The 19,191-nt window shown below is 44.2% G+C and overlaps 1 protein-coding gene across 2 annotated transcripts in view; it reads right to left on the bottom strand.

Moving 5' to 3' along the window:
- The window catches only part of NECAB1 (N-terminal EF-hand calcium binding protein 1), a 1,270,485-nt gene that overhangs the window by 400,676 nt on the left and 850,618 nt on the right, over nt 1-19,191 (bottom strand). The gene's annotated exons all lie outside the window — the stretch shown is intronic.

The raw sequence follows: 19,191 nt of genomic DNA, 5'->3' as shown, positions 1-19,191 counted from the left end.
GACATACTACCAACAATGTGGTGGTAATGCGCACATACGTCTTGAATTTACGGGATGCTTAGTTTAGCAGGCGAGAGGTGTCTTACAGGAGATGGTGTGAAGGCCTGGCCAAGGTGAGGTATTGCTCAGCTGTCCCCGTTTCGATAAAGAAAGGAAATCCCAGTCAGAGATTTTTACTTTACAATAAAACGTGACTTTAATAGGGCATATAAATACATGAATGCACGTGCAGTAAAAGAGCAGTTAGATCTCAAAAATAACACGTCAGAATAAGACACACATATCATACTAATAATATTGTTGTAAGTCAAACACTCAAATTTTATGCCAAGACCAGAGGCTCCTATTATGCGTTTCTCTTCTCGCTTTATTAACACAGCAGTCAAGAAGAAACTACAAATCCCATGGGACTAACACAGAGAACCAATGGGATTAAAAACGTAGTACATAACATGTTAACCAATAGGATCACCTCCGTGCCATTATGATGTAACTTGACTGCAAGCAGCCCTCTTTTCTTTCTGCTGCAGTCAAGATAAGTTCAATTTTCTTTCCTCTAAGGTTATTGAAATTTTATAATATCATTGTGTGTTTTATTCACATATATTTTCCTCCGGTGTTAATGCCATGTTGTCGGCAAGTTGCTGCATTGCCTTATTTAAGCGCTTTCCTCGCGGTCATTTTTCAGCCCTCGGGTAGCAACTCCGTTGCTCCCGAGTCAGAAGAATAAACAGCTTTGTGCGCGCGACTCTGGTTTTCCCTCGCGTCTAGGAAATAACCGTCATTCGTTTTTTCCTGACGCGAGGAATCCAGCTTCCTCACACGCGCTCCTCACCTCATTTGTACTGCCCAAGAGGCCATTTCATCGTTGCGAATCAAGGGATTTCCCTTGTCTCCCTCCTTTTACTACCGGCAACACCTTCTTTGGCCCGCCCTAGAGAAGGAGGGGTTAGTTTCCTTAGTTCAAGTCACATTCCTGCTCAGTTAACCCCCGGTTGTCTGAATTCTTGCCAAAGACAATTTCCATTATTTCAAGCTGTTTTTTTAAGAGTTTTTCCTCCTTATCTAAAAATTTTGAAAAAGAAAACCCTGACATGGAACCTAATACATCTTCTGGGGAACAAGGTGTACCCAGTGAGATTGAAGATATCAGAAATGAACTTCGGAATTTTATTAAGAACTCTGTTCAATAGGCAATGGCGTCATCTATGCAAAAATTATCAAAAAACTTAGAGTCACATTTTTTATCTAAATCTTCGGCCCAGTCTGCGGGGGAATGCAGTCAACGCCAGCCTGTCAACCCTATGGGTTTGACACAAACGGAGAGTGAGTTTACCTCACATATGGCAGAGGACGCGGTTCCTCACAAGGCTCCTGCCAAGGAGTATAATAATATGGCTCCCAAACCCTCCTTGAAATGGACAGCTAAACAACGTAATATTTCCCTCCCCACTCCCACTGCCTCCACTCCAGATTCGGATGAAGATATCCCTGATGCGGATTCTGACTACTTGGTCTCTGACAAAGACGATACTGATTCTTTTTCTCCTCCTTCTCCCAAGAAACCTAAAGTTCCCTCTGTTTCCCCCCCCCCCTCTTTTTGATGCAGAAGACTTCCCCATGTTTGACCCTTCCCACATACTTCGTCCCAATTCCACGGAATGGTTCCCTGCTGACCATGTTGGTCGTTACCTGGCTCAAAAATTCTTTTCTCCACTGGATAAACAAACCAGAGCCAAACTCAAATCAGAATGCCCTCGTCCGGTGCTTTCACACAAGGCTACTTCTACCCCTTAAATCGACCAGCAGATGCTAACCTTTTTCACCAAACAAGGCAAAGACCCTCGCAAAGGGGTAGATAAAGCATGGTCGTCCTGTCAGGACAAGTTGTTGGACGTCATTGGTCCACTTACCAGAAATTTCGACATGGTTGAAACGGCTAGACTGGATGGTAGCTTTTTAGATCCAGAAGAACTATCTTTGTGGGTCCAATGTTGTTTTTGTCTTCTGGGCAATGCTAACTCCTCTCTTATACACGAGAGACGGAAGGGCCTCCTTATAAAATTAGACCCTAAATTGATTAATTTGTCAATGGTTCAACCTCAAATTCACACGGAAGGACAGCTTTTGGGGGACCTCAGCAAATATGTTGCTACATTCACCTCCTTGGACAAAGCACAACAGTCCATGAGAAAAATGTTTAGTCTACGTGTTTTTGCCAGGGCCGGTAGAGGCAGGGGCCGCTTTACAGGCTGAGGTACCGCCACCCAAGGCTCCAGAGGGTACTACGGTTCCTACCAACAAGACTTTAGACCGCAATTCTACCCCCAGCGCAGCAGATGTTATTGTTCCAGATCCTTCAGACACAACAAGACCTCCAACCCAACAGGTAAGCCCCCAAGTTGGTTTCTTTCCAACAGGGGGTCGCATCTTCCATTTTCTTTCAAATTGGTTAACAATTACTGCGGATGGGTGGGTGTTAAATACGGTACAAGGTTACATAATAGATCTTTATTCTACCCCAGTGCAAATGTCCTCCATTCCTCTACCCCATTTTTCCACAGAAATGACCCATCTAATATCTCTCGAAGTAAATTCTCTCTTGCAAAAACAAGCAATTTCAATCACCCAACCCCATCCTTTGGGATTGACCAGCCCAATTTTCCTAGTTCAAAAGAAGAACAAAAAGATGCGTCCAGTCATCAACCTAAAACATTTCAACCGGTTTGTAGTATACAGACATTTCAAAATGGAAACAATTCTCCACCTCAGAGATATAATTATTCAAAACTACTGGATGGTCAGACTGGATCTGCAGGACGCATATTTAGTGGTTCCTGTACATCCAGACTCAAGGAAATTCCTTCAGTTCCATTGGCTCGACCAAACTTATCACTTTACCTCTCTACCCTTCGGCTATCGTCTGCCCCTTGGTGCTTCACCAAGCTCTTGAAGCCCGTGGTGGCTTTTCCAAGGTCCCAGGGCATAAGGCTCTTAATTTACTTAGACAATATCCTAATTTTAAGTCAGTCTCCCCAAACTCTCCTTCTCCACTTACAAACAGCCTGCTCCCTTCTAGAGGATCTAGGTTTCATAATAAACAGAGAAAAATCTCTCCTAGTGCCTTCCCAGGTCATAGAATTGTTGGGATTCCAAATCAATTCCATCTCGGCCACCCTGCTTCTACCTACGACAAAAATAAGATCAATAAAGTCAGAGATTCTACAACTCCTTCGCTGTTCCCTTATCTCTATCAGGACATTGGCTCGAATAGTAGGCCTGCTGTCCTCTTCCATTCAGGCAATCTTTCCAGGTCCCCTCCATTACCGCTCCCTTCAAAGACTAAAGATCCAACACTTGAGGAAGGGTCTATCGTATTCCGACCTCATTCCCTTAGACGTGGAGTCCCGCACAGAACTTCAATGGTGGATAGACCATTTGGACGCTTGGAACGGGAAAAGTATTATTTTTCCATCAGCCCCAGATCTTGTATTAGAGTCCGATGCAAGTCGTCTAGGCTGGGGGGCCCGGTGTGGTCCCATCTCGACTGGAGGTACATGGTCTTCCGAGGAGACCAAATTGCATATCAATTGTTTAGAGATGCTTGCCGGCTCCTTTGCAATCAGAAGTCTAGCAAAACACAAAGTGCATTGCGCAATACTCCTCAGGATGTACAATATTTCTGCGGTAAGATACATAAATCATCTTGGAGGCACAAAATCCAAACCTCTAGCGGATTTGGCCAAGAGTTTTGGGGAATTCTGCCTTTCAAACCATCTTTCGGTTCATGCAGAGTACCTTCCAGGAGCTCTCAATTCAGTCGCGGATTGGCATTCTCGCCATCTCCGAGACTCCAGCAATTGGAGAATGCATCCTTAAATTTTTCACAAGATTCATTCCTTATGGGGTCCGTTCCCCATAGATCTGTTCGCATCGCGACTGAACACTCAGATTCCCCAATTTTACAGCTGGCGCCCAGATCCCTTAGCTTTGGCATCAGATGCCTTCTTACAGGATTGGTCTCATTCCCTCAATTACGCCTTTCCTCCCTTTATCATGATCAACAGGGTCCTAGCTCACGCCAGACGTCAACAGGCCTCTCTTATTCTCATTGTCCCGTTCTGGCAGTCCCAAGTATGGTTTCCTACCCTCCTGGAACTCTCAGTAGATTTTCCATTGTTAATTTCGTCCTTCCCAGACTTACTGTTGGACCCTCTCCAGCGTCCTCACCCCCTCATTGTGGACAACTTCCTCACTCTATCCGCCTGGAAGATCTCAGGAATTCCCAATCTTTCCCTGTCATTTCGTCAGAAGCTTCCCAATACATCTCAAATTCCTGGGCCCCTGGTACAAAGAAAGCCTATAAATCAGCCTGGTCTTTATGGGACGACTGGTGTTTGGGAAGGCACCTTGATCCCTTTTCAGCAGATGTAATTTTTGTAGTTAATTTCTTGGCCGCAGAAGCCAGTAAAGGTTAAGCTTTCCGTACTATCAACCTTTATAGGTTGGCTATTTCTCTAACCATATCCATGTTAATGGGAAACCGATAGGCGAACATCCACTGGTATGCAGATTAATAAAGGGAGTAAAATTTTCCAAACCTCCTTTACCCAAATATAACCAATTATGGGACGTTAATATTGTTCTAAAATTTCTGATTTAATTGCCGGACAATCCTTTTTTGTCTCTAAAAATGTTATCTGCTAAGTTAACAATGTTATTGTGTCTAGTTTCCATCAAATGTTTATCAGATGTAAAGGCTCTGGACGTCTCCAACCGACAGTTCTCTCTTTCGGGGGTGCTGTTTTCGGTTGTACGACATACCAAGACCAGTTTATTGTCAGTTTTTTATCCTTATTTCCCACAGCATCCCAAATTATGTGTGGGCCAATGTCTTAAAGTTTATGAACAAAAAACTGCAGATTTGAGAACATCCTCCTCCCAACTTCTTATTTCCTTTAGGAAACCCTGTCACCCGGTTTCGTCTGCTACTTTAGCTCGATAGGTCAGGTGGATTATGTCCCTAGCGGGTATCGATATTTCCAGATTTGGTGCTTATCCTGCCAGAGGGGCTATGGCCTCCAAAGCCTTCTGGGCAGGTTCCCGTTTAGAGGATATTCTGAAATCTGCAGACTGGTCTAATGACAAAACCTTTAGAGTCTTTTATTGCAAACCTGTTGACGATGTTTCACTAAATGTAATTAATATGCTTTGAACTTGCATAATAGGAGCCTCCGGTCTTGGCATAAAATGTAGATTTTCCTAGTTTATGACGGAAAGTCTTAATTTTATTAAAGACATGGAGGCGAGTATTATACCACCTCTAGCTTAAACATTGTTTTCTCCCTCCCTTTCTTCCAGCGCCAGAACAGCCGCTCAACCAGGGTCCTAGTACGATTTCTTCACACCTTGGGAAGGCTTCGTTCATGACAAGCACAGGATCGTATGCTCCTGATTTAATGGAACACTCCTTCCTTTGTAGGATTTTGGACTTTTCTTCTGAGGTTTTTGCTTTCCTGATGGCTTTGTTTATTCTTTGTTCTCTATTTCCGTTATTATTCAACAATTGACTTCATTTGCAAGAAAAGAGGGCTGCTTGCAGTCAAGTGACATCATAATGGCACGGAGGTGTTTCTATTGGTTAACATGTTATGTATTACGTTTTTAATCCCATTGGTTCTCTGTGTTAGTCCCATGGGATTTGTAGTTTCTTCTTGACTGCTGTGTTAATAAAGCGAGAAGAGAAACGCATAATACTCGCCTCCGTGTCTTTAAAAAAAATTAAGACTTTCCGTCATGAACTAGGAAAATCTACATTACACACACTGTATGCAGTTGGGGATCGCCACTAAATGAACGCGAATCCTGGGATGTTCTCAAAAGACCAAACGAAACAACAATGCAGAAACGGTTTCAACAATTTTACACAATTTAAAACCGTTAGTGATATTGTACTGTTCGGAATCACTATTTGATTAGGGATACTGTCCTATTCATCAATCAGTGAACCCACGAAATCTCGATCCTCCAATCAAAACCTTGAAGATATTGCTAGTGCTAGGTAGGTCATCTAAAAAACTGGCAAACTGCCAAAATGAAGAAACACACAACAACCTGCAAAGAAGAAAAAAAACATGTCATACTTTAATCAAAACAAAGTGCCTCAATTTTCAGAGTTTGGAGCTATGGAACCAGGAAGGTGTGCACCTTCACGGGTTAATGTTAGAATTAACCATTTCTTTTAAAAGTGGTTATTTTGTTATGGTGGTCGGAGCAAGTCTGGGTCAGCGGTTCCACTCTTGAGATCAATCCTAGTACGGATAGACCAGATGGTTTTGGGTCTGCAGTCCCAGGTAAAAGCTCTGGAACCACTAAGATTGCCCTTGAGACTTCTCAATTAGGCTAGCATTCAGTGCAAATCATTGATGAACCGCTGCACAACTGGGTAGGGTAAGAGAAACGTACATATTAAACTGTAGTATACAGTGTGCTATGTGTTAACTATGCCGGTTAAACCAAGTGCTCCCTTTTACTTGTACAAGATATTGTCTGATGCAGTGCTTTAGTGTAATTTACCATAGTTAGACGACAGGTGATGGCATTTCTTGTAGGTTATTTAAGGTGGTCTGAACCTATGATGTGATCATATGCCTTGATTGGCAATAGAACATTAACTATCTCCTTTCTGTATGTGGAAAGAATGGTGTGATCAGATGTGTGAGACAGTTTGGCACTTAGAATCCACTGGAGGGAAGGAAAGAATAGGTTGGTAAGAGAAATTATGATATTGAACTTCTCTCCTGACTGAGCATGGATGAAAATATTTAGGTTAGACGTCAAAACAGGAAGGGAGGCAGGCACTACACCTTTTGCCAGGAATGGAATTGGCTCAAGGTGTAGCGCCTGGGAGGCAGATTCATAAATGTCATAAAGGAAAACATGTGGACTCAGGATCTTAATGTGTTACATGTGACCCCTTAGATGCTGGGAGGCATGATAGGACTGTCTGTCTGGACCATATATATCAGTGTTGGGAAGGCTGTGATTATGGGCCGTCCAGACTGTTCTAAAACAAAACTATTATCTAGGAGATGCCTTGTCATAAAAGGAATAGACTTTTGGAAAGCACTTGGATGTTGACTGCAGTTAAGCATCAATATATAAACGATATCCGACCTGTTTCTTGCCCTAAAAACGTATATGGAGGAATCCCTGACCATGCATGCAGGAAGAAATGTAGGAGAAAATGACCTGCCAGTGTCTGCATGCATTGTCTAATAGCTTTAAAAATAAACATTACTTCGATTCAATCTCTTCTACATGAACCCTAAAACTAACCTTTACCTTAACGTTAACCAAACTACGGATCTAATCTTAATCCTAACATGCCAGTTGTATTAATGTTAATTAATTTACAATAAATAAAATAAAACAAACATGCTAATTACTTATCTCCATTGCCTAAATTGCATGAAATGTATTTAACGACGACTCCCCGACCCTGAGCCTGACCGTTACAATGTAGAATATTTAAATAACTAAATATTTATAAAATTATATTTAAAGTAAAATAGAGGCAGCCATGATCCTAACCTTCAGGTACTAATCCTTACTTAATGTAACCTTATAGTAATGTAGGTTTCGGATTGCGTATAATCATTAATATATTTGTTAACCTGCAGTACAGTTTTGTAGGGTGCACATAAAAATTGTTATGAAAACAAAAGTAGACTACTAAAAGTGGAGCCAGTTAATATCATATGTATCAAATAAATAAACCGACCGACCTTAACATTATTTAACTAAAAACATCTAATCCTGAATTAGCCTTCTCTTTTTATTGGTTAGAATGAGACCTTTTTATGATGCAGTGCAGACTTAACTGCAAATTTACTTTTTTTTTTTAAAAAGGGTGAAGACATCAGTTTAGTTTTTCTAATGTTAATGACAGAAAAACCATTCACTCTTGCGTCGATTCCTTTCTCGCAAGGGAGGCTGTGTGTCGTTTCTTCCCAGGTCTGTCGGCAATGAGTATTTTCTTCACCCTCGCAAGAGAGCGATGCGTCGATTTCCGGATAGGGCACCACGGATCTGCGCAGAGTCAGGTTGACTTTGACGCCCAGGGACGATGTGTGGAAAATCCTGTTGCGTGGTATTAGAAAACCACAGTGTGTGGAGTTTGCATCATTATCAGCAGCCACAAGCAGGTGTTGCGGGTCGTTTATCCAGCCACGATGCATCAAACTCCCAGCCGCGATAAAGGTGGAGCGTCGATTTTAGCTGCGAAGCCGGCGGCACGCCGTTTGTCAGCCGCATTACAGATGGTGCATTGAAAATGTCCCCGCATGCGCAGGTGTCTCAGCAGAGAGTTCAGATGTTAGCAGAGGAAGTCTTTGATGGCCCTAAAACTTCCAAACAGGAGGCAAGCTTAGTCCAAGCCCTTGGAGATTCTTCACAAGCAGGAATATACCACAAAGTCTAGTCTTCATCCCCTTTCACAGGCAGAAGCAGCAACTGCAGGAGAGCCCAACAAAGCACAGTCACAGGCAGGGGCAGCACTCCTCCTCAGCTCTTCTCCTTGACAGACGTTCCTTTTGGTTCCAGAAGTGATCTAATTTTCAGTTGTTTTTGGTCCAATACTTCAGGCCTACTTCAAAGGAAAGTCTCTGTTGTTCACAAGATCCTGCCTTTCCCAGACCAGGCCCCAGACACACACCGGGTGTTTGGTGACTGCATTGTGTCTCCAACTTTCCTTCCCTCCCACCACAGATTGCTCATAAGGATATGCAGGGTACACCCCGGCTCCCTTTAAGTCACTGTCTAAAGGAGATTCACAAACAGCCCAACTTGCCCAGACAGACAATCCACAAACATGCAGAGTCACAGAATTGTTTAAGCAAGAAAATGCCTGCTTTCTAAAAGTGGTATTTTCAAACTAACAATCTAAAAACCAACTTCACTAAAAGATGTATTTTTAAATTGTGAGTTCAAAGATCCCAAACTCCACATTTCTATCTGCTCTCAAAGGGAATCTACACTTTAAAGTTTTTCAAGGCAGCCCCCACGTTAACCTATGAGAGAGATAGGCTTTGCAACAATGCAAACCACATTTATCAGTATTTCACTGTTAAGACATGTAAAACACAGCTGTACATGTCCAACCTTCAACATACACTGCATCCTGCCTATGGGGCTACCTAGGGCCTACCTTGTAGGTACCTTACATGTATAAAAAGGGAAGGTTTGGGCCTGGCAAGTGAGTACAATTGCCAGGTCGAATTGGCAGTTCAAGACTGCACACATAGACACTGCAGTGGCAGGTCTGAACCATGTTTACAGGACTACTAATGTGGGTGACACAACCAGTGCTGCAGGCTCACTAGTAGCATTTGATTTACAAGCATTGGGCAGCTCTAGTGCACTTTACTAGGGACTTACTAGTAAATCAGATGTGCCATTCATGGATAAACCCATCACCAATACAATTTACACAGAGAGCATATGCACTTTAGCACTGGTTAGCAGTGGTGAAGTGCCCAGAGTCCTAAAGCCAACTAAAACTGGTCAGACAAAATAGGAGGAAGGAGGCAAAAAGATTGGGGAAGACCCTGCAAAAGGGGACAGGTTCAACCATGACCATCATGTTTTTTTGATGGGTAAATTAGAGCAAGGCACTGCTGGTTCAAGTGTGGTGCCAATTATGCTTTGTGTGGCCATTGGCCTGCATACTCTTGCTTTCTGACTATGTGGGCCAATGTGCCTTTAGGCTTTCGTGAACCTTGTTAGCCTCTGGTCATTGGCCTGGCCTGGGTTTGGAGGGCATTCGGATGAGGCCTCTCCTCTGCACCTATGTGTATGTGGGAGATGTATGGCCTGGTGGGTTGTGTCAGTTGATAAGCTGAGTTGTGTACTGATGTTACCATACTATGTCAGTTGAAAGGTGTGTCCATTCACATTCTGTATCCACATTCTCTCACCTCAAGTTACATGCAATAATTTAAGCTTCTTACCTCCTCTGCTGGGCTTCAGCCTCAAATGGAGCGGGTATACCTATGCCTGATGCCATTACACCATGTAGGACTGTAGGTGTATCTTGGTGTATGCAGTGGCGTTTTGGAAGGTTTGCCTATGTGGGATACTTCCTCTGCTCTTTCAACTCTTTTGTGGGAGCACACAGTTTACCCTCCATTATCCATGGTGGGATGTCTCTCTGATAGCCTGATTGCTTGTTCTTTGAGGGTAACTGTTTCCTTGATTGGGTAGTGGATCGTGGGATCCTATTTCTTTTCCTGTCTTAGCATGCATGGATTTACTGGATACTTATTCAGTTCAGCTGCTTTGCCTCCTCACATTTTCAAGATGACATCTTTCTTGGTCGTCTTACGTGTTATGTATAGTGTCACGGCGGATGGGATAGTTCGGTCCCTGTTCCTTTCGCTTGGTCTATCTTCATGGTCTAGCTGTTGCTGATGGGTAGAAGGGGACTTGGGGTGTTTTGACGATGCTCCATGATCAGATTCTGGATTCTTGCTTGGTTTTCAAAAGATCCTGTTATAACTTTGTCTCCTATGATCTGGCTTTTGCATAGGCAGAGGGTCCTAGACTGTTTATTCCTCTGTGGTAATTCATGATCTGCTGTAAATTCTAATAGCCTGAGTTCATCTTGCCTTCCAAGTTAAGTCCCGATTTCTTCTTTGGTGTTCCTTTCTGTGGTTGCATGTTTGTATATTCATTCCTGCATCTTCAACTGGTAGTTTGCATTTGTTCATGTGAGGTAGTCTGTCTGGAAGCATGCATGGATGTGTGCCAATGATCCAGTTGCTACCCAAGTCAAATTTTCTGGAGGACTTGTTGGCTGTTTCTACCCTGTCTGTCCTGTGTGGACTTTTTGGCATTTTGGTCTGGATTCTCCCTCTCCTGGGTTTGGCTAATTTCCTGCCATTGTATATTGATTTGCCTTGCTAAGAAGACATTATCATTCCATGGTTTGTTTCTGTCCTAACCTTTTCCCTTTCTCTGCTTCCCAGTATTCTGGGGTTCTGTGGCTGGTGGTTGCTGTTCCTGCTGACAACATGTCTGCATTGCTCAATTGTTGAATTAGATGGGCTATATTAAGTTCACACTGCCTTCTCCAGTTAGTCTGCTTTCCTAGTGACTGCTTCTTTAGATCTGGCCATGCTACAGACTTTCCTTATTCTGTTTTTGGGCCTTGCTTTGGTCTTTCACTTGTTGGGTTTGGGTCCCAGCTCATGTCCTGGTAGTCTTCAGGTAGAGTTTTCATTGGGTCAAGCATCTGCTTTGCACTTCTTATTTTTTCAATGTCTGTCTTTATTGCGGAGGTGTGTGGCGGGGAAGTGGCTTTGCAGCAGGATGTAGCTCTCTCCTCAGCTTTGGCTTCCTTGCTTTGCCAGAAGTGCTCATCCAGTATTGTGGTTCCCTGTTGCCAATCACCCTGCTTTGGTGCGTGTTTTTGACGTTCACTAACAGGGAGTGCACCTGCTTCTTGTATGTACCTTGATTTTGGTTCCTGTTTTTTTCCAGGAGGTCCATTGCAAAGGTGGTGCGTAAATTGATACCTTTGTTATTAAGGAATTCTTACATTGCCCTCAACATTTTTTAATTTATTGTGGAATGTTTAATATCCTGGTCACCCGATTTAGCCTTGCATGGTGAAAATAAGGTACAGGGTTGCATCTGTTACTACTGCTGACTTTAGTAATGTTTTTCCGAAAAGTAATAGCTGGTGGACGAAATAAAACAGTAGAAAAAGAGAAGTGAGCGCCATCAGCATTTAACTTCTAATCTGTGTTTGTCCTAAAACACGGTTACAAAAAACATTTACACCCATCTTAGTAGTACTGCCTACTGTCCATGAAGCCCTCACGGTTTTAAGATTCCACACTTTTTTTTTTATAGTAAACGATAATGTGACCTGCCACATAACACATCCATCATGAAGTATGTATGCTGCTGGACTTCCGGAAGAACATTCCCGCTCACAATGCACAAGGGATCAGTCAATTTCCTCGCAAGAATGATAATGGCAGGGGGATGGAGGTCTGCAATCCCCTAAAGTCACATTTCATGCATTTTATTTTATTCTTTAATTCAGGTCACTGAACGTTGCGAAGGGTTGCTGTATTTCGTTGAGAACTGTAAATAACTCTGCTCTGCTCGGATTTTAAATGATAAACACTGGAAGCCTTCACACACTACCCTGCTATTACGTTCTAACACAGACTTGCAATACCAACTATTATGTCGCTAATTTCAGTGATGCCGGGAGACTGCATGTAGAATTGATTGATAGTGTGCAATCTGGCCTCAGACTGAAATGAAAAACATACTTTTTAGTTGCATAAAGAAAGCTGGGAAACTAGATCATGGCTGGTCAACAGTATGCTTATTTCAGTAAAATACCTAAAATAGAATTACAAACACGCCTCACGAAGGTAACACATCTGTATCTGTTTAATCCAGAAATGCTAAAACGTGTTGTCCATGAGCTAAGCCATTTGCAAATCACGAATAAAGTTAGTTCACAATCACCTTAATATATTTTTTAATTTTTACCAATGATAGTCGGCAGTGAGTGGATGGGCTGCCAGAACATTTACAAGAAAGGACAATATATCATTAGCCAGCCAGCCAGCACTAATCAATCGCTGGAGATTTCAAGAAGTGCATTTAATTCCATTGTGTTTTGCTCATCCGTACCCTTGCAGAAGGAAACCAACCATGTGGAATTCAGTTTCTATCTTGCACAATAAGGCACAGTCCATCCTAAACTTCACCGTGACGGCGCCTCTGCACCAGTATATTTACAGCGAATTAGAAATAGTTACATCTAGTGAGGTCTCATTGTTGCGGTACAACAATATTATATAGAATTATAGATGAGTACCAGTGAATTAAGGGGATTTTTTTTCACTGAGGGATTCTGAGTGACATCAAATAGACAATGGGAGCGAACCTCAAGTTGTCCATGATGTCACTTAGAGCCGCGAGGTGAAAAACATCCTCGTAATTCACGGCTTCCCATCTATAATTCTGTACATTACACAGCCTTTCCTCAGTCTCAAATAAAAAATAAACCTTACCTGCAATCCCTAACCAACACGACTGTAGTGTCGGCGACGGCCGGCACTACGAGGCCGGTTGTGCCTCACAAGCGCCGAGTGTAGACACTGTTCTCTTGTGTCTGCCGCGGCTGGCTTGAAGCACGCCCCCGTAAAGCCACACCTTTTATTACCCGAGGCCACATGACCTCGGGTTAGTTCAAACAAAGACCCTATGAAGGGGAGAACACCACGAGGTGTGAAGGGGGAGCACACCCCTTCCGCACCACAGCAACATGGTAGTATCAGGCGCCCAGTTTCGTCACTACATCCTCCTAAAAATTGAAAATCAACAAATACACACAACGCAAAACCACATCTTAAACATCCACAAAATGGTCTTTAAGTCTGACTGAAGGGGTGGGATTATGTCGCAGATGGTAGCGAGTGTTCTCAGCTCGCCATGTGCCCACCGACCGACTTGAGACAGGGGAAGACACCTCGTCTGACGAAGACACAGGCAGGGCATCAGCCAGACTCTCAGAACTGCCCTCCTCACAGTCTTCGCCATTGTAATCTGAGGATAGGTCATAATCGGATGCGCGCACCTCAGCATCCACTCGGGACCTTTCAGGATGGTTAAACCTCTTAAACACAAAGAGACGTTTCTGGTTACCACTTCCTTCCCTTGTCTAGCCACCACCAACGACCCACTCCTCTTCACAATCATTCAGGGAGAAGGGTCAAAAGGCATACGGAATTTGCTGCCAGGATTGGTGACTTTAAGCAACACCCTATCTCCCACTTTTAAATCAGATAGCCTAGCCCTCCGGCGATGGCTTGCAAACTCGTTGGTGGCGGACCGGCGGGTCTGTACTTGAACAGGATCAATGGAACCGGGGATCCAGGTCTTGTGATGGGGTATGGAGTCCAACACCGGTCTTCCAAATACGACATGCCCTGGAGCCCTCCCAGTTGTGGAATGGGGAGTCTGACGGTAATTTCTCAGAAAAGAGTATATTGCATACTCACTCTGCTGGCCACTGGCATGAGCAATGCGCAACACTTTATTTAAAGTGCGCATGAACCGTTCAACCTCACAATTCACCTGAGGCCACCTTGGGGTAATCCTTTGGTGGCGAACGCCATTTTTTTCGAAATATTCAGACAGCTCCCTGCTCTGAAACGGAGGCCCATTGTCAGTCTTAATCTCCGATATGAGACCATGGATAGCCATTACTTTCTCTAGACGGGGAATCACCACTTCCGCAGCAAGAGAAGAGATCACTTCCACTTCAGGATATTTGGAAAAGTCATCGATAATAACCAACATGTGCCGTCCATCGGGAAGACTCCCAAAGTCCAAACTGGCGGAGATCCACGGAGAGGCTGGAGCCGGTTCAGTTTCCACTGGAGTAGGTCGGTTCGACTCTCCCGACGCCTGACACCACGCACAGGTCTTCACCACTTCTTCCACTTGTTCATCCATGAGCGGGAACCACACCTTGGACCTCAACTGCCTTTTTGTCTTTACCATGCCCTGGTGTCCATTGTGAGCCAGGTGTACCACTCGGGATGTAAGCGATGAAGGGATCACCAACCGACAGTCTTGGAGAAGGCAGCCCTCAGAGTCTACGGTCAATTCATCCCTCACCTGATACAAACTTCCTAGGGTTCTTTGCGACGAAGAGACCAACAGGGGAATCTGTTTCTTTATCAAAAACCATTGATTGTCAGGGATGGCTCTGAAAACCTTTTGAAAACACTCATCGTGGGCAGTGGCTTGAACAATTTCACTCACTGAGAGGGGTCTTGGCCGGGATCGGTCAGAAATCAATTTTACATATTCCTCAGTCTCCTCGGCATCATTGATCTCGTGTTCTGAGGCAGCTCTGGGGTGCCTAGAAAGGTAATCTGCAGTATTATCAGACCCCGGACGATACTCCAGCTGGCAACGGTAGTCTTGAAGCTGAAGCATCCATTTTTCAATCCTCGGCAGAGGCTTCGAGGCAGTGCCGTTAAACAGAGGAATGAGGGGCTTATGGTCTGTGGTAACCAAAAAAGGGTGACCATAAACATACATGTGAAAGTGTTTGCAGCCCCAATGTACCGCAATGGCCTCCTTTTCTATCTCGGAGTACCTCTGCTCCGTTTCAGTCAGATACCTACTTGCAAAAGCTACTGGGGACCAGTCTTCAAAACTCTGCTTCTGAAACAGCACTGCACCCAAACCATTTGGACCCGCATCCACAGCAACTTTGGTTTCCTTCTTGGGATCAAAATATCTTAATGTGGTGTCACTTGACAGAGCATTCTTGACTGATTTAAAAGCTTCCTGCTGGGCCACACCCCACACCTCCGAAGATTTTGTCAAGGATCTAAGCGGTTGTGTCAATGATGCCAAATGTGGGATGAAACGGCCACAATAATTGACCATCCCTAAGAAACTGCGAACTTCAGTCACACAGATTGGGGGAGGAGCGTCCTTCACATCTCTTACTTTCGCAGGATCAGGAGCTACCCCAGCCGCAGAAAAAACAGCCAAAATTGTATTTGGTCAGTTAAAAACTCACACTTCTGGCGATGGAGAGTGAGACCTGACTCTTGAATTCTTTGTAATACGTTGCAGAGCCGAGAATGGTACTCAGAGATAGTGGGAGCGTGAATCAAAATGTCGTCACTTATATTAATCGTGCCAGGCAGATCTCTCAGAAGTTCTTGTATGGTGTTTTGAAACACCTCCGCAGCACTGGATACCCCGAAACTCAAACGTCTGTACCTCCTCAAACCAACATGGGTGGAGAAAGTCGTTATGTACTTTGTCTCCTTGGCTAGAACCAGCTGGTGGTATCCTGATCGTAAATCTAGTTTGGAGAACCAACATGATCCACTAAGCTCTGCTATTATATCATCCATGGTCGGTGTAAGATGTATCTCACGTTTGATCGCAGTGTTTGGCAGGCGCATGTCCACACATATGCAAACTTCTCCCGGTTGCTTTGGCTTGCGCTCCACCACTATGGGGGATACCCCGGGCATAGGTCCTGTCACTCGCTCAATTATGCCAGCCTTCTCAAGCTGTTCAAGCCTGAGGTGGAATGCAATCCTCCTGTGCCAAAGGGCTATAGGTTGTACAGTCTCATCAATGTGTAGCCTCACTTCCTTGTCCTTAAGGCACCCAATCCCTTCAAAAACCTCATGATGCTGGGCTATGAGTTCTGCTATCGTCTCCTGATGGATGCCAAGTGCAAAAGTGACAACCCCCAGGTCATCTGCCGTCTGGCAACCTAACAGCATTCCATGTCCAACTTCGGCTACATATACTTTGGCGCTAACGGCACTAGACTCATGCACTACCGTGGCATGGAACATACCTTTTAGTGCCAAAGGGGTGTTCTGCCCATAGGAATATACTCTGACCTTAGTGTTCATGAGTGTCGGCAACAGGCTCATTTTCTGGTATTCACTTGCAGCCAGACTGTTTATCGACACCCCTGTATCTACCACAGCCGTGATTTCCTGAGTGTTCACCTTTACCTGGCATCTGGGTAATCTCTTCGATGACTGGGCCGTGTTCCCAATGGTGAATAAGGAATGAATGACATGCTCCTCGGCTTCATCGTCATCCAGGTCACTCCCCTGTTCCGACTTATTGGTCGCTACGTTGACGCCTGCTGTGCTGTTGCGTGATTTACCTGACCGACATAGATTCTGGCACTATCTTGGGGCAGCGTGTGATATTACTTTCCTTTTCTTCTCTGTTTATTATTGTTATTATAATTTTTTTGAAGAGAGAGGAACAATAAAAAAAACACAGACCTCAACTCAATTACTTGGGTCCTTTTGTGCCAGCACTGGCACGGTGTGCTGCACTATGATGAGCTGGGCTCAGAGCAGCTCCATTCAATGTTATCCAGGGGCCTTTGGACTGTTATGTTGTGGGTGTGGCCTCAGAGTTAAGGGAAACTGTCTGTACTCACTGGGACACGATGGGCAGCAGGGAGAGAGAGATGCCTTTTCTTTCCCTCACGTGCCATCAGCAGCCTGCTTGCTCAAACACTCCTCGTCGGATGGAGCGAGGCCACGGGAGCACCACTGTTGCTGGGCAACGCTTCCCAGACATAGACGGCATGAACACCAAGGTCAGGCCCCCCGCGGCACGAGCACTGCATTAGTTGCGGCCGCCGCGGGGCAACACACGCTGCGAGGGTTCGCGACCCTCGTCGCCAAATTGTAGTGTCGGCGACGGCCGGCACTACTGAGTTAAATGAAGACACTGAGCCGCCGTTACTTTTAATGTGCAAACGCGAGGCCGGTCGCACGTTCACAAGCGCCGCATGTAGACACTGTTCTCTCGTGTCTGCCGCGGCTGGCTTAGAGCATGCCCCCGGCCAGCCACACCTTTTATTACCCTAGGCCACATGACCTCGGGTTAGTTTAACCAGAGCCCCTATGAAGGGGAGAACACCACAAGGTGCTAAGGGGGAGCACACCCCTTCTGCACACCCCTTCTGCAACATGGTAGTGTCGGACGCCCAGTTTCGTCACTGGCGCAATACTTCAACGACCTCCTTCCTTCCTCTTCCTACAGCTGTGCTTTCTGTTTTAATTGAACGCAGACAAGCGCTGCCCTGACAAGCTTTCAGAGAAACCTACTGGCCTTTCTGCAAGTCCTTTATGGCATAACAACAGTGGGTAACCAGTTTTGTGATCAACTGTTGTTATGTCACAGCAGTGAGTTATGACATTTAAAGAAATTGCAAAACACGACAGAGGCTGTGTATGAGAGCCATACATAACAATACAAAATATTAATCAACTATAAAATACATAAGCAGTATTAGCACAGTAAAATGGTCACATAATAAAATATTTTAATATGTTAAAAAGGCAGGTAAAATATTACAATAGATTCAAATGCAAATCAACGAATTAAAATGTCCTCAGCAGATGTTTTATTAATCCTAGCATCGGGTTTCTAGGAGGGCATATCCAACAGCTTTGTTTTCTATGCCTTCCTCGAAAACGTCTCTATTGCAAATGAAGCATCCTCTATCTGCCTGCTGGTAAAAAGGGATGATGGTTCATCAAACTTCCTGACAGTATACTTGATAAAGAAGGGTTAGAACCACTGTTGTTGTAGAGGAGTTGTGTGGGCAGGAAAGATATAATTCCAGCATTATCTCTTGTGATAGGCCATCAAATTTACAAGTGGGCTTAAAGTGAAGATTACAGACCATTCCCCCACGGTCCTACCTTTCCATACCAAATGAGTATTTTATCAGTGTAGCAGCCTTCCGAACCTCAACATCGCTGTCAATTACACATTGTGTACATTACTCAAATTCACATCCACAGACAGAACCCAATGTACATAGGACAAGGCTGAGTAGTGTTCATGTAAAATAATCTCAGTCAGGTGTTATTTATAAACCACAGAGACAGATTTAGAATAAAATCCCATCCAAAAGAGTAATGGTTTCAACTTCAGGATGGTCCCTTCATCATTCAAAGCTTCCCCCATTTTCAGAGGGGCCAGTGGCGTTCCCTGTCCCAACTTCAGCAAAGCTTTCAAAATGTTTTCTCTTGATATGTTAACTCTGTGATGGTGACCCCAGATGTCCGTGCCAATAAAATTGATTTTGCCTGATAGGCTGCTATTAAAGTGGAAATGGAACACCCACAAAAGAGGCAATCAATTTATTAAGACCAGAGTCTCTAGGCCCAGCAAAATAGGGATCCACGTCTGTAGGCACAACTCTCACTTAGGAAAACTCAGAAAACGGGAAATTCATGATTTAATGCTTCTTATCCATGGAAATTCCTATGGCTATTTTTCATGCTATCATCTAGCTAGTGCTTTCTCTGACAGCAAGGAGCCAACCATATAAAGATGGTTGACTTTGAAAGCATTGGAAAGACAATCGTAAAATGAACTTGAGGATGTGGTCCGTTAAAGAAAGATTCATTTCTGCAACTACTTGGCACACTAAAGTATTGTCTTGGATGTACTCACAAGAATTGCAGAATGGTTTCTTCAAGGACTCTTTTGGTTTTACATTGATGTTTTGATGGTGCTGTGAACTGAGGAATTTCTGTGCATGTACGGATCAAAGAGGAGGTGGGATATGTC

The sequence above is a fragment of the Pleurodeles waltl genome, chromosome 2_2 (genome assembly GCF_031143425.1).
Source record: "Pleurodeles waltl isolate 20211129_DDA chromosome 2_2, aPleWal1.hap1.20221129, whole genome shotgun sequence".
NCBI lineage: Eukaryota > Metazoa > Chordata > Amphibia > Caudata > Salamandridae > Pleurodeles > Pleurodeles waltl.
The sequence above is the reverse complement of the archived record's forward strand: the minus strand, read 5'-3'. Positions and strand labels throughout refer to the sequence as shown.